Source organism: Gossypium hirsutum, chromosome A07, assembly GCF_007990345.1.
Source record: "Gossypium hirsutum isolate 1008001.06 chromosome A07, Gossypium_hirsutum_v2.1, whole genome shotgun sequence".
In the NCBI taxonomy this organism is placed as follows: Eukaryota; Viridiplantae; Streptophyta; class Magnoliopsida; order Malvales; family Malvaceae; genus Gossypium; species Gossypium hirsutum.
This window is the reverse complement of record NC_053430.1, coordinates 97,710,424-97,724,425: the sequence shown is the minus strand read 5'-3', so window position 1 is coordinate 97,724,425 and position 14,002 is coordinate 97,710,424. Positions and strand designations below refer to the sequence as shown.

Here is a 14,002-nt window from a genome sequence, read left to right as displayed (position 1 = left end):
AATTTCGTAGTTTTATCCATATTTTTAATGTTAAGATTAGGAAATGGTTGAAGTGAGAGAAAGATAATAAAGAACTAAGATCCGAGAATCAATGAAGAAATTTCAGAGTTTTTTTTTAGGAGCATTAAAAATCACAAATAATAAAATTTAGCTAATGAGGGCTTTACTCAATTAGCAAACGGGAAGATATTGTGTACCTACATTTCGAGACCTATTACATGCAAATGTATAGTTTTTTTAATCTCATCTTGTGCGATTGTCATGGTTAAGTTGGAATTTAGTTAGTCTAGTCAGTTTGTCGGTTTTAATCTAAATTATATAAATTTTTAATCTGTTTGTGATGTAATAGTTTGACTCCACATTGTGATTATTTAGATAATCTATTTGTAATCATTTAATATTTGTATTTATATGGTTAAAAAAACAATAAAATTTAAAAGAAAAAAATGTATATAATTTCACAAAAATAAAAGGAGATATTAGAATCAAGATACAAACGACGAACACTTAAAAGCCATTTGGTTGAAAAAAATTTCAAATTTTACCCATGTTAAGTCAAACATCGATTAAATTGAGTTTGTATGTAATAATATTCTATATATTGTCGGTGTATAGATTTTATGTACATTCAGTTAATAATAAAATAATATATCATTATTAGTGTAAAATAAAAAGTATTGAAGGATATAAAAGTAAATACAATTAATTTTATTTAATATAATTAAATATTAATTATAATTATTTTGTTTCTTTACTCAAATAGCTAATAAGTTTAGATAAACTTTCAAATTTTTAGTTGATATTAGAAAATTTTAAGGTAAATTACACTTAAGGTCACTAAACTCTTAGCAAGTTTACATTTTGATAACTCAACTTTAAAAAATTATAAAATAGTCAATGAACTATTTGAAAGTTTTCATTTAAGTCACTGTATTATTTCAAAGTTTTTTTTAAGTCAATGAGTTGTCAAGTTTTTTTTTTTAAGTTTGGCTAGTGAGCTTCAAGTGATGATAAATATCAAAAGTAACATATTTTAGCTTCATTCTTAGTGCATTTTTGATGATTTTGTGACATTAATTGTGAATTATATACTCCTAATTTTTTATATTCATGTTTTGATGCTTAATAAAGCACTTAGGAGCAATAAATGTGAAAAACAGGTGGAAATTAGAACATTGGAGCAATCCAAAAGCTAAACACATGCAGTAGAGAATCACACAGGCTGACCACATGACCATGTGTGCCACATGGGTGTGTGTCCTGGGTGTGTGGATTTCGGGAACCATGTGCGCTAACAGTTGGAAGTGACGATGTTTAGGTTTTTTGACACTTTAAGAAGGTATAAATAAGGATATAAAAAAGGGAATAAGTAGCTACCATAAAATAGCACAAACATTACTCGAAGAACATCATTGAACCCGATTTCGAAGCAATTCTCCATCAAGATTCAAGATTGCAAGTTGATTTCCAAGGGACTTATCATGAATTTCTTTTATTTTAGTGGTTATATTGTATTTTTGGTGTTTATTCTTGCAACTATGAATTAATTTTCTTAATACCTAAGGGAGATGAACCCTAGCATGGATTCTATTGTTTGATTTCTAAATTTATTGTTTGATTTCTAAATTTATGCAATAAAACCTTAGTTCTTTGTTTTCAATTTTGAATACTTAATTGTTCTTGGGTTGATAATTCTAGAGTATTAATCCATGTTTGATGTGCAAAAGTTTGAAGTTGAGTGGACCCTTCTTATGATTGGATCTTGCATAATTGAATGGAGTTGCATGCAATCCTAAAAATAGGACGACATAAATCTACCGGATAAGAGCCAAATCTAATACGGGGATCCATAGAGCGAATTAATGCAATAATAGATGTTTTAATTAGAAAGAAATTTCAATTAATCAACTTAGAGTGTAACGGCCTAATTTTCAGTGGTGTCGGAAATGGTGATTTGAGATCACTAAATTCGACAAATGAGATTGAACAAGATAGTAATTTAATATTTATGAGTCAAGTAAGAATTTAGAAGAATTTGTGAAATGGTGAAATTAGTGAATTAAAAGAATTTATTAGGTCAAACGGGTCAAAAATGAGGTATCGAGACCTCAAAGTTGAAAATCGAGCTATAAATATTTTTATAAATATTTATGGAGTGTCATTGAGTTATTATTAAAGTTCCGTTAGAAAATTTTAACGTTTGGATGGCTAATTAATTAAAAAGAACTAAATTGAAAATAGCGCAAAATTTGTTAAATTGTGAGTAAATAGCTTAAGTATTTAAAAATATGGATTTAAAGAGCAATTAGACCCAAAGGTTAATGGCTGGACGGTTTGGGTATGAAATAAGCAAGAAAACAATGTGAACAAGGGGCAAAATTGGAAATAGCATAAAAGTTAATAGTTAAATAATGATGTAATTGAAAAATCTAGACATTTCTTCATATTTTCTCGGCCAAAACGCCATAGAAGGTCTGGAGAAAGCTGGTTTTTCATATTTTTACATCATGTGCGTTTAATTCTTACTTTTCTTGATAATTTTTATGTTTTTATGACTTTTACAATTAGGTCCACTTGTAGAATTCATTAGTTTTTGATTTTATGGGTGAAATTGGAAGTTACCCTGGATGGATAAGGGAATTTTATGATGAATTATTATGAAATTTAAGTTCTAATTTCATATTAAGGTGGTTTTATTAAGTGATTTTGATAGGAAATGATATTTAGGACCTAATTGTGAAAAATTTGTGAATTGAAGGTTTCTGTTGAAATTAAGAATATAAAAGGTTTTGAAATAGTTTATAATGATAAAATAAAGTGTTAATTGAGAAAAATTAGTTCAATTGATGGGTGAATTGAGCAGGGACTAAATTGTGAAAACTGTAAATTTTGGGGTAAAAGTGCAATTTCGAAATTTGAACAGCATAAATTGTGAAGTGAAATAGAATTGAAATGGATGCTAATGAAGGAACAATTTTATAATTATAGATCAAGAAAACGAACTGAATCGTGGAAAGGAGAAAATTCAAGAATAGTACCTGAATTTCTACGACTTTTGCAAATTAGTCCAGGTAAGTTCATAGGGCAAAGTTCAATGTTTTGATATGAAAATCTTATGATTGTTAAAGTATTTTATTGTTGATGAATACTATCAATTTGCATTAACTAATGAATAATGTGTAACTAAAAGTACAAATTAGTAGGAATAATAGATTTGAGTGCTTCTATTCTGTGACCCTGATGAATTGACGAAAAATATGTGATAAGTGTGCCCGTTTAAGACCGTAGCTGGGCTATGGCATCAGTGCAATGTGATAATGTGACTTCGTATAAGACCATAGCTGGGCTATGGCATCGGTATAATGTGATAATGTGATTCCGTATAAGACCATGTCTGGGATATGGCTTCGGTATGATATGTGAACCGTGTAAGACCATGGCAAGGCTATGGCTTCGGTGTGTGATGCGTAACAATGTGAAAGTACATAGTTTACTATGGAAATGTGATAATGAAGCACTCAATTCCCTTATTGTTCCTTAATTTGACAATGAAGTAAATGAGAAATGGGCCTAAGGGAGTTAAATTGTGGGTAGCCATATGGAAATTATTCCAATGAGTTATTAATGAAATTGTGATTTGGAGGATGAAATAGTTAAACTAATAGATATATGATTGTGTACGATATTTGATATGATTTGTGTTTATATGCCTATGAGCTTACTAAGCTTCAATAAGCTTACTTGTGTGTGTTTAATATTTTTATGTAGATTGACTTGAAGTGAAGTGGGTAGATCGGATCAACACAACAGGGCACACTATTCAGATCAATTCTGGTAGTTTTTGTTTTATGTTTAAAGATTTATATGGCATGTATAGAGTTTGAATGAATTGAAGTAAAGATGTTATGAACTAGTTAACAATATTTGTACTAAAACAGTTTTTGGTAAGTAGCAGTAGTTTGACTTTGAAAATTCACCATAAATTGTGGAAATTGAGTTAAGGGCTGGGAAAAAAATGAGATTAAAACCTAATGAGTCTAGTTTCATATAGAGGAAACGGTGCATGCAATTGGATTTTATGTTATGAGATATTTAAATTGTGGTGAGACAGAGTCTGAATGACTTCGAGTTCCCCTGTTCTGATTTTAGAACATCATTAAAAATTGCACAAAAATAATTATGAGTCATACTGTATATGTATGGATTTCTCATTGGGTCTATTTTTAAGAGAAACAAATGGCATGGTTATTTGAATTTTGTACAGAGAGAAATTTGGTTCGTAGTGCACAGGGGTCAAAGTAGCCAAACCCTAAAACAGGGGAGGATTTAACTAATAAACTGTACTAATTGGACCAACCAAAAATTATAAAAAAATTGGTAAGTAGATATATGAGTATAAATTCGGGGAAAATTTACGGATTTGGGTTTCGAGTTTTATAACTCGAGATATGAATTATTTAGCAACTATGACGCAGTTGGACAGCTTGTCTGAAAAGTATGATATAAATTATCTAAATTTGGTTAAGTGCTCAAATAAGTTTAGTAGTGCCTTGTGCTCGACTCCGGCAACGGTCTCGGGTAAGGGGCGTTACATAGAGTTAGTTGTTCTTATGCTCGAAAGAGATATTAGCATAAATTAGGGATTTCTACATATCAAAGAAATTAGAAAAAGAAATTGCATAAATTAGATTGAGAATTATAGATGAAGTCTAGGTGGATTCTTACCTCGATATTATTTTGTCACTTGGTTAATATATATATTTGTGTTTTGTTTCTTTGATGCATTCGTTAGTTAATTTTAGTTTTAATCAATCCTTTGAATTACTAGGTTAAATAATAAAAAGACAATAATTACTAGTAATTGTAGTCCTCAAGGGAATGATATGTGTGCTCACCATAGCTTTACTATTAATTGATAGGTGCACTTGCCTTAGTTGATTTATTAGTTAGTTTAGTGGAAATCAAGTGACAATTCGATTATCGATATAATGGTTTAGTACCCATTAACGAGTAGAAGAACATACCTTAAATGCAAGTCGATTTGACGATCAATGTCAGAGATTAGAGAAAAAAACTGTTTGGATTTGGTTCATAGATTCATAATGTCAAAAGTTGTTTCATAAAAAAAAACTTAGTTGTAAAAGATAAGGGGAATGAGAGCTTTCAATTGTTGTAGGCAGTGTGAGCAGAGAAGGCCATACAACAACAATTTTAATAGCTCGATAACTTAAATAAAAACTCTTAAATAGTTTAATGATCATTTTGTAACATTTTAAAATTGAATTATCAAAATGTAAACTTACTAATAGTTTTATGACATTGGATATAATTTATTTTTTAATTAGATTTTGAATTTAAGCTTAATCTTATTCAAAAATAAATGAGCTTAAAGTCGAATATGAAAATCAAGTTTTCCTTTTCTAAGTGATAGTTCAATTTTTTTTCCTCAAATAAATATTCAAACACAAACAAATTCTAAAATCCCAAATTTCAAAATTGAGTTTAAACTTCTTATATTTCAACTTGAACTCAAATTAATTGCATCCATAGTCGAAAGCCTGAAATACTAATCACAGAGTAGCCCACAAAGGATACCTAGTGGTTGTAGTAGGGACATACAGTTTCTGCAAGCAAAAAGGAGGGCAATAGCCATTTTCTAGCTTTGCTTTGGACCTAGCTTAATAATGGTTTAAGGAAGCTAAAAGATGGTCCAGTGTGAGCTATCTTTGATTTAGATTGGTTTGAGTTCTTGTAGTAGGTATGATAATGGAGTAGAGTGGGGGGTAGATGTTGCCAAATACATCACTATCTTAGAGTTGGCACGCTTTATTCCATCACTCTCTCTATTCCATTATGGATGTATAAATTTGAAAATTACTACTATTTTCATGGATATTGGATGCATCCATCCTTGCCTTACCCCGCTCTACTTCAAATCAATTTATTGCTAGCTATTTTTAATAATTTCAATATTTTAAAAGGGAAATGAATATTTAAACATTACTTTTTTAAAAAAAGTATTTAAACTATTGTTTTCAAAACTAGATTGGTTGGACTGAGAATTGACTGGGGTACTAAACTGAAATAAGGGGTTGACCCGTGAACTGATTTACTCTAATTTAACACGTATTTTTAATTTTTTAATAATTTATATAATTAAACTAGACGAACTAGTCGGATTGATTGAATACATGATTTGACCAGTTCGACCATCAGTCTAATTTTGAAAACCATGATTTAAACATAAATCACATGAGTTTTTCTATAACAATTTATTACAAATTTGCCCTTAATAGTCATATATATTGAAAGGCAAAATAATAATTTTATATAGTGGGACGGGGTAGAGCAGGTCAAGAAATTATCGTAATTACTCCATACTCACTATAAAAAAAATCACTTCGCCCTATTTTGCATCCACTTTTAAAAAATTGTGTATCGAATAAAGTGAAATGACTCAAAATTTAATTGGACGACTTGAATTTTACCATCCCTAACTAGCATGTGGGGAAGTTGGTACCAACCAAAACACTTTAGTAAAGCAACAATGCTTATCGTGACCAATCAAATATGAAAGGGTAAACTATATTGTAGGACACCTTAAAATAACATCATTATTACTTTGGTCACTTTAATTTTTTTTATCAATTTAGTCAATATCATTAGAGAAATTATTCAAAATTGATGCTCAATTGTTAAACCCTTAGGCCATGTTTGGTTCAATGGAATGAACCATGTATTCAGGTCATATTCAATGGACCGACCACAAACATGCGTTTGGTTTACATCAATCACCAATTACAAGATTAAATTACCTAAAAAATGCTGAAAATAATTTTTTTTACGTGTTTAGGCTATTTTCTCAAAAAATGATGAGAATAGACTGATTTTAGGAAAACGCTTCTAGCTGGAAACGTTTTTAGCTGAAATGCAGAAAAGCGCTTCCAAAACAGTCACCCACCCCAACAGCTTTTTTCCCCAACTACTATTTAATTAGTCGTTGGGCCCAATGCCCCCCACCAACGTTCACATTTTCTTTTCTATATAAACCTTCCCCCTCCCCCCCCCCCCCCAAATTCATTTTTCTATTCAATTCAATTTCAACTCTCTCTTACATCCTCAAATCTTTTTCAATTCCCTCATAATTTCTTACTATTTTTTGTTTCTCTCTTAACTCTATTTTTTTAAAGAAATTGCCTTAAGTTTTTTTGTAAAATATTTTTATATTAACATTTATTTCGTATTTTCTGAAATTAATAATGACACAATATTTAATTTATTTGGATAAGAAGCACATTTCCGTCAATTAATTGCAAATGGTAAGATTTTTTATTATATTTAATGTAATTTAATTTAAATATTTTATCGTTATATTGGAATTTAAAATTTTGTATGTTTTTTTTATATATAGGTTGAAGATCGAATTTTGGAGACTTATATTCGTAATTTACCCGCTCCTCTATCACCCTTAATCGAACTGTACTTAAGAGATGCCAGATTTTTGCATGTGGCACTTATTGGTCAGGGGTATAAATTGGACCCCACACTTGTAAGCGCATTGATGGAAATGTGGAGGCTCAAGACGTACACATCCCACTTTTTTATGCGGGAAGTGCACTAGCACTCTAGCGGACATACAGTTATAGCTCAAGTTCCCAGTGGATGGGCCGATAGTGATTGGGTCAATTCACGCAATCGATTGGAGAGACATATGCGAGCAACTTCTGGGGTGGGTTTTGGAACCATTTTTGGAGCGTAGATAGATATGAATTGGCTAAGAAGAAATTTTGGTGGGTTCGATGAGGATTCGACTTAAGTCCAAAGAGAACAACACGCTCGGGTGTACATCCTTATGGTTATCGGGGGTCTCCTAATGCCCGATAAGTTACGAAATCTTGTCCATTTAAGGTGGCTTCTAAACTCATCAACTTTAAAGAAGCGGTCGAACTCAACTGGGGGTTAATTGTGTTGACAACATTGTATCGAGAGACGTGTCAGGTGACTGAATCACCAAAAAACAAAATTGGTGGTTGCAGGCTTCTACTACAATCATGAGTACGGTATTGGTTGTCATTTTTACGTTCTCGAGTGCACTACCCTTATACATTCCCACTCGTAAAAAGGTAAAATTCATTAGTTAATATATTTACCGCAATAAAATTATTCAAATTTTAAATTGTTGTGTTAACATATTATTTTGATAGGTGGGACCAAGGGCCGAGTTACGTGGGACTACCTAAGGAGCTTCGAGATATGCGGCTTCTATTAGACCAACAATCGAAAGCGGAAGTGTGTATTTTTTTAAATTTGAATTATATAATATTAATGTAGTTCATTTTAAAATTAGCAGTATATAGATAACTAAAATTTTTATTATTTTAATATAGTTTGAATGAATGCCTTACTCCTATATGGCAATGCAAGAATGCATCCCATTGAAATTCTTGGTCAATCCCAACATTTAGCAGGTGAAGGTGTCATTGGTAGTATACGTTACCGTGGAAATGCACGAGTCGGATAGAGTATTGCAACAATTCGGCTTTAAGCAATCGATTCAAGTGGCACTCCAAGATCTCGAAGATTTGCATTGTGTCGACTTGCGAGAGAGGACGGATGAGAATTGGACTACATTCCACGCCTAAGATATCAATATATGGAATAATAGGTACAAGTTTTTACCTACCCGTGAGGCTATTGTTGCTCTCGACTTAGCCTACTGTTCGGAGTACATGCCATGGTTTAGAATCCATGGCAAGCCATATCTGCTAGGTGAAGAAGCTAGTGGCAAGTCACCGCATATGAGGAGGCCATGATAGGCGCTTAGGAATCCAAGGCAAGAAGGCCACGATGGAGCTGCCGAGCAGATCCATCGTCTAAACCGATGCAAGAACCGATATTAATAATCTTATCACCACTGGTCAGTATGACTCATCTTATCTTACTTCTACTTTAATACTAGGTTTTTCTTATGAGCCTTAATCCCTGACATGTTACACATCGATGATATCGACGTTTCCAACAACCACGATGTTGACCACAACATATAAACTATCTATGTTTGACGTACTGATCGACCTAATCATGTAATTTTCAAAAAATAGAGCTAATATGGCTTGTTCACTTTATTAATAATTGTACGATGCTTTTGTGAAAACCAATAAAGGCCCTTTTCAGTCGTAAATGTTTTTCAAAATTTCTTTTACATATATATCAAATAAAAATTGGGTAAATTACATAAACAGTCACTTAACTTTGGGGTAGCTAACAAAATAGTCACCTAGGTTTCATTTCAGTCACTCATCTTTGAAAAAATAACAAAACAGTCCTTTTAACCATTTTCTGTTACTAACGTAACGGAAAAATGACATGGCACTTAATGGTGGGTTAGCTGTCATTTTATCAACCCTTTTTAACCCTAAACAGCCCTGAGCAGTAGAAAAAGAAGAGAAAAAGAAAAATAAGAGAAAAAATAGAGAAGAAGAAGAATAATAAGAAAAAGAAGGAGGAGAAGAAGAATAAGAGAAAATGGAAGGAGAGTGATATATCTATGCAAGCTGGTTCCATGTATCTAGAAGAAAATCAAATGGACAAGGATAATGAACGTGATTCTAATAAAAAAAACCATTTCTGATAATTGTACCCAAGATATTTCCTTATCTCTCGAAGAAAATGAGCTTAAAAACAGAATTCCGAGTCAATGTGATATGGAGGATTTGATACTATCTAGGAAAATGATGGATGATACAATGAAAATGGCCAGAGATGATGTCTCCAAAGAGTTGTTTACCCTTGGAGAGTTGCTTTCCATGCTAGAATTCAGCATAGTGAAAACCGAAGCTATGTCATCCAATTGCAAAAATGATGGAATCAAACAACAGTGTTTTCAGGTAAACTCATCTTGGTCAAAGTTACTAAATTTTGATGTACTATGCTGAAATTCCTTGGAATAACAATATGGATTCACCAATGTATGCAGGGAAACATGCATGATTATATTTTATCATCCCCTAATTTTTGCATTCATGTTTGTGTTTAGCATCGAAGGCACATTGTTTTCTAGTAATTATATGTGTTTCCCATAATGAACGGACCCTCTATATGAAAATTTGAAACTAGAAGAAAAACCATTGTAATTTTGTTTTCCTCCTAAGTTAGGAATCTATGAATATCTGAAAGTGACAAGTATCTAGATTGTTGAAGTTACTTTTCTGTTAGGGGTTCACATCTTAGGAAGTAACATGATGTATTTTGACTTCTATACAGAACTCAAAGGAGAAGGAAGTCATGGTGATGCCTCATTTGGTTTCTGCAGATAAAACATCAAACAATAGCTGCAATGAGACAATTCTATCTGCTTCTACCCCGGTCTCTGTAACTAAAGAAATGGACTGTGGGAAAGAGGAAGTTACCATGTTTAGCCCTGCTACCAGCAGCAGCCTTGTCAATGAGGTATCAGATGATAGCAAATTGGCAGCTCGAAGTATCGCATTTGGCTTTTATTCTTCTGCATTGATGAGCAGCAAAGATAAGGGTTGTATAAAGAGAAAGAGGTTGAGGGAGAAGAAGATGAAGAGAAAGATGAGAAGAAAAAGAAGAAAAATCATTCTAACCAATCATCTTTTCCTTTTTTGTTTGACCCTTTGACTATTCATCTAACATGGCAAGTTAACTGGCCACATCAGCTAGTTAACTTGCCACGTCAGCACTCCCGTTAACCCTTAACGAAAACTGTTAATCAATGACTATTTTGTCACTTTTTCATAATGTTAGTGACTGTTTTGTAACTTTTTGAAAGTTGAGTGACTGAAATGAAACCTATGTGACTGTTTTGCCAGCTATCCTAAAATTGAGTGACTATTAGTGTAATTTACCCTAAAAAATTATTTAGTAAAATACACTCACCACTCAATTATTTGGAGAAAAGTGGAGCAATCGACCTCTACTTTAATGAAAAATAACATAATATCAAGCATGGTTTTCATATATTATCTTTTTGCTAGTTTGAATATAATATTAATAAAATATCATTACAAAATAAAAATAACAAAATAAACTAAAATAAACCCTCAGTTATATCCAAACATGCCTCCTTTGAACCTCACGTTAACATATCTCGTAAACAACCAAGAAAAATTGTTCATCTAATGTTTATTCAAAGCCAAACCAATTTCAACCCCTCACTCCCATCTCTATTTTCTGCCATGGAAAAAGCTCCATTCTTATCAGTGGAAACAATTACCACCTTATGATGTTTGCCCCATCCAAAATCTATTCATAAACACCAAATCGAAGAGGCCCTGTAACAGTTATAAGTTGAAGCTTTGAGTCAGTAATAACATCTAAAACAAAAGAAAGGAACTTTTCCATTCCTTCAAGAATCCATCTCTCCATTAAAGCTTTGACCATCCCACTTACTTTCTGAACACCAAACACAAACTGGATTTCATCAATGAAATCCCTTGCTTTCGCCACTTCAAATTTAGTTCTATTACAGTTTCCAAAATAGTTTTGTGAGACAGGAGGGTTTAATCGTGGCCTGCAATCAGCTGTGAATCCGAAAGCAACTTTCTATCTCCATCTCCTCCTCTAGCTTTCACCATGCAAGTTATTACATAAGCAAATGAAGGAACAAAAGTTGATAGATGCACTTCTTTCCCACTATCTGATAGTTTAGATAACACCCTTTCTCTTAACTTTTTGAAATCTTCACGAGTAATCTCAAACGTTGCTCAAACTAGATCTGACGCTCCTCCTCCTCTTACGCTTATGATTTTCAGGCTTTTCTTACTTGTATCTGAATCTGACCAGCTACTAGCTCACCACTGGTTCAAATATAACATGTCAAGTCCATCAAGACCTTTGACAACAAACCTGCCAAAAACTGGTGTTAGCTTAGGTGGCAAAGGTGAGTTCTCGTCATTGCCTTGCTTGTATATGTATGCCCAAGATTTGATGAACATGGTTGTGGTTTGGCCATCAAGAATTGCATGGTGAGCTGTGATTCCTATCCAAACCCTTTATTTGGGAAAAAAGGGCTTGCACAGCTATAGCTGATGCCGAAACATCTAAAGTTATGAGGTCAGGTTTGAGAGGATGCAACTCAGCAGCGTCATAGACCCCACTGCTAGAAAGGATGTTAAAGTCGACATCGGAGTGGGAAACTGTAAGGGAAAATCCATCGTTTAGAGTGTATAAAATGATGGGTTTAGGTTCATTTGGTGGCCACTTGAGATTGTCAGCAAGGGAGAGGTAACGGACGAGCGTGAGAGAAATAGAGCGCTTGAGTTTTGGGAGGATAACTGAGTTGAAACAGGCAGAGGTTAACTTGTCAAGTTGGTAAAAGAAAAGGCACTCAATAGGAGAAAGCTTGAACCAAAATATGCCGTATAAAGTGAGTGGAAGATGGAACTCAGTCATTGATTCTGGTGAGTTAAAGGTTGGGGTAACTTGGGTCACCTTAAGAATATCCATTTTGTTTCGTTGATTATGGAAGACCATATGCATCAACAAAATATATTTATAACCAAAAACCGATGTATTTACCTATGGTTAATGGAAAAACAACAATGATGGTGAGATTAAATATCGTAGCGTAAGATAAAAAAAAAGTTAAAGGCACTAAGTAAACATCAGTCTAAGAGGGCCTTAAATGTGATAATGATTATTAGAGCGTGTTAAGTGGAGTATTTTTTTATTTGTACTTAATCACACCATGAATGTCGCAAGTAAATTAATTCATAAATAGATGAAGAATTAATTCATCTTGGGTCCAGTCCAAAGTATAATTCTTCCAATGAATACATCTATATTTCTATCCGTGAAGTCAACTGCTCCGATAACCAAGACTAGTTATCTCCCCAATTGGATTTAGAGAAGACATAATAACCTTTCTAAGTATTTGAACCAAATGTTCATTTTGGGTCCAGTCCAAAGTATAATTCTTCCAATGAATACATCTATATATCTACTCGTGGAGTCAACTGCTCCAATAGCCAAGACTAGTCATCTCTCCAATTGGATTTGGAGACAACATAATAACCTTTCTAAGTATTTGTACCAAATTTTCATTTTGATTCTTTTACAGGATTATAGACTCATTTAAATTATCTATCGAAGTAAGTTGTCTTTCTCGCATTATAAACGTTCTTAAAGTGTCATTTATTACCAGTTTGAACTTAGACAATTAATGATCTAATATTTGTTTGTCACAATTTCGCTATCCATGCAAAATATGAAAGAGAGAAAACACAAAAGACATAATAGTGAAATGTGAAATTAACTTTATTTATTTATTCATTGGTCAAATATATAGAAAACAGTTATATGTTTACTACAATATAGATAAATTTCCCAACAACCTCTCACTTGCCTTAGTGAAGTAAATATTTCATAATTCACATTCATATATCATCGACATGTTTGTTAAAACTCCTAGTTACAAGAGTCTTAGCAAACAGATTCGCAAGGTTATATTCAGAAGCTACTTTTACCGTATTTACTATTCCTTCGACTAAATTGATATTTGGACATGTGTAAAGCATATACATAACGCTTTCAACTACCGAACAATATGAAACCTTACTCATATGCTCTCTTTCTTCTTCTATTTTAGGACAATTATCGAAAGAAAGATGAAAACCCGATGCAGTCGGCTGAGCGCCTAACTTTGCATCAGTAATTGTAAATTGTTTCAGTACCTTATCGATGTATGAAGCTTGTAATAGAGTTATCATTTTATTTTTTTGATTCTTAAGGATTCAAATTCCAAGAATATAACTAGCTTCACTGAAGTCCTTCATGCTAAACTATTAAGCTAACCATAGTTTAACCGAAGACAATTCTCTTACATCGTTTCTGATAAGTAGAATATCATCGACATATAAAAAAAGGAAGACCACTTTTTTATCTTTTATACGCTTATAAACACAAGATTCATTATCGTTTTGCTCAAACCCCAAATTTTTTATCATTGGATCAAATCTTTTATTCCATGAGCGGGATC

At 32.6% G+C, this 14,002-nt stretch overlaps 1 pseudogene; it reads right to left on the bottom strand.

Annotated features, from left to right (window-relative positions):
• Positions 1–11,066: 11,066 nt before the first annotated feature.
• LOC121203780 (phenolic glucoside malonyltransferase 1-like) lies at positions 11,067–12,471 on the bottom strand (annotated as a pseudogene).
• Positions 12,472–14,002: the final 1,531 nt, after the last annotated feature.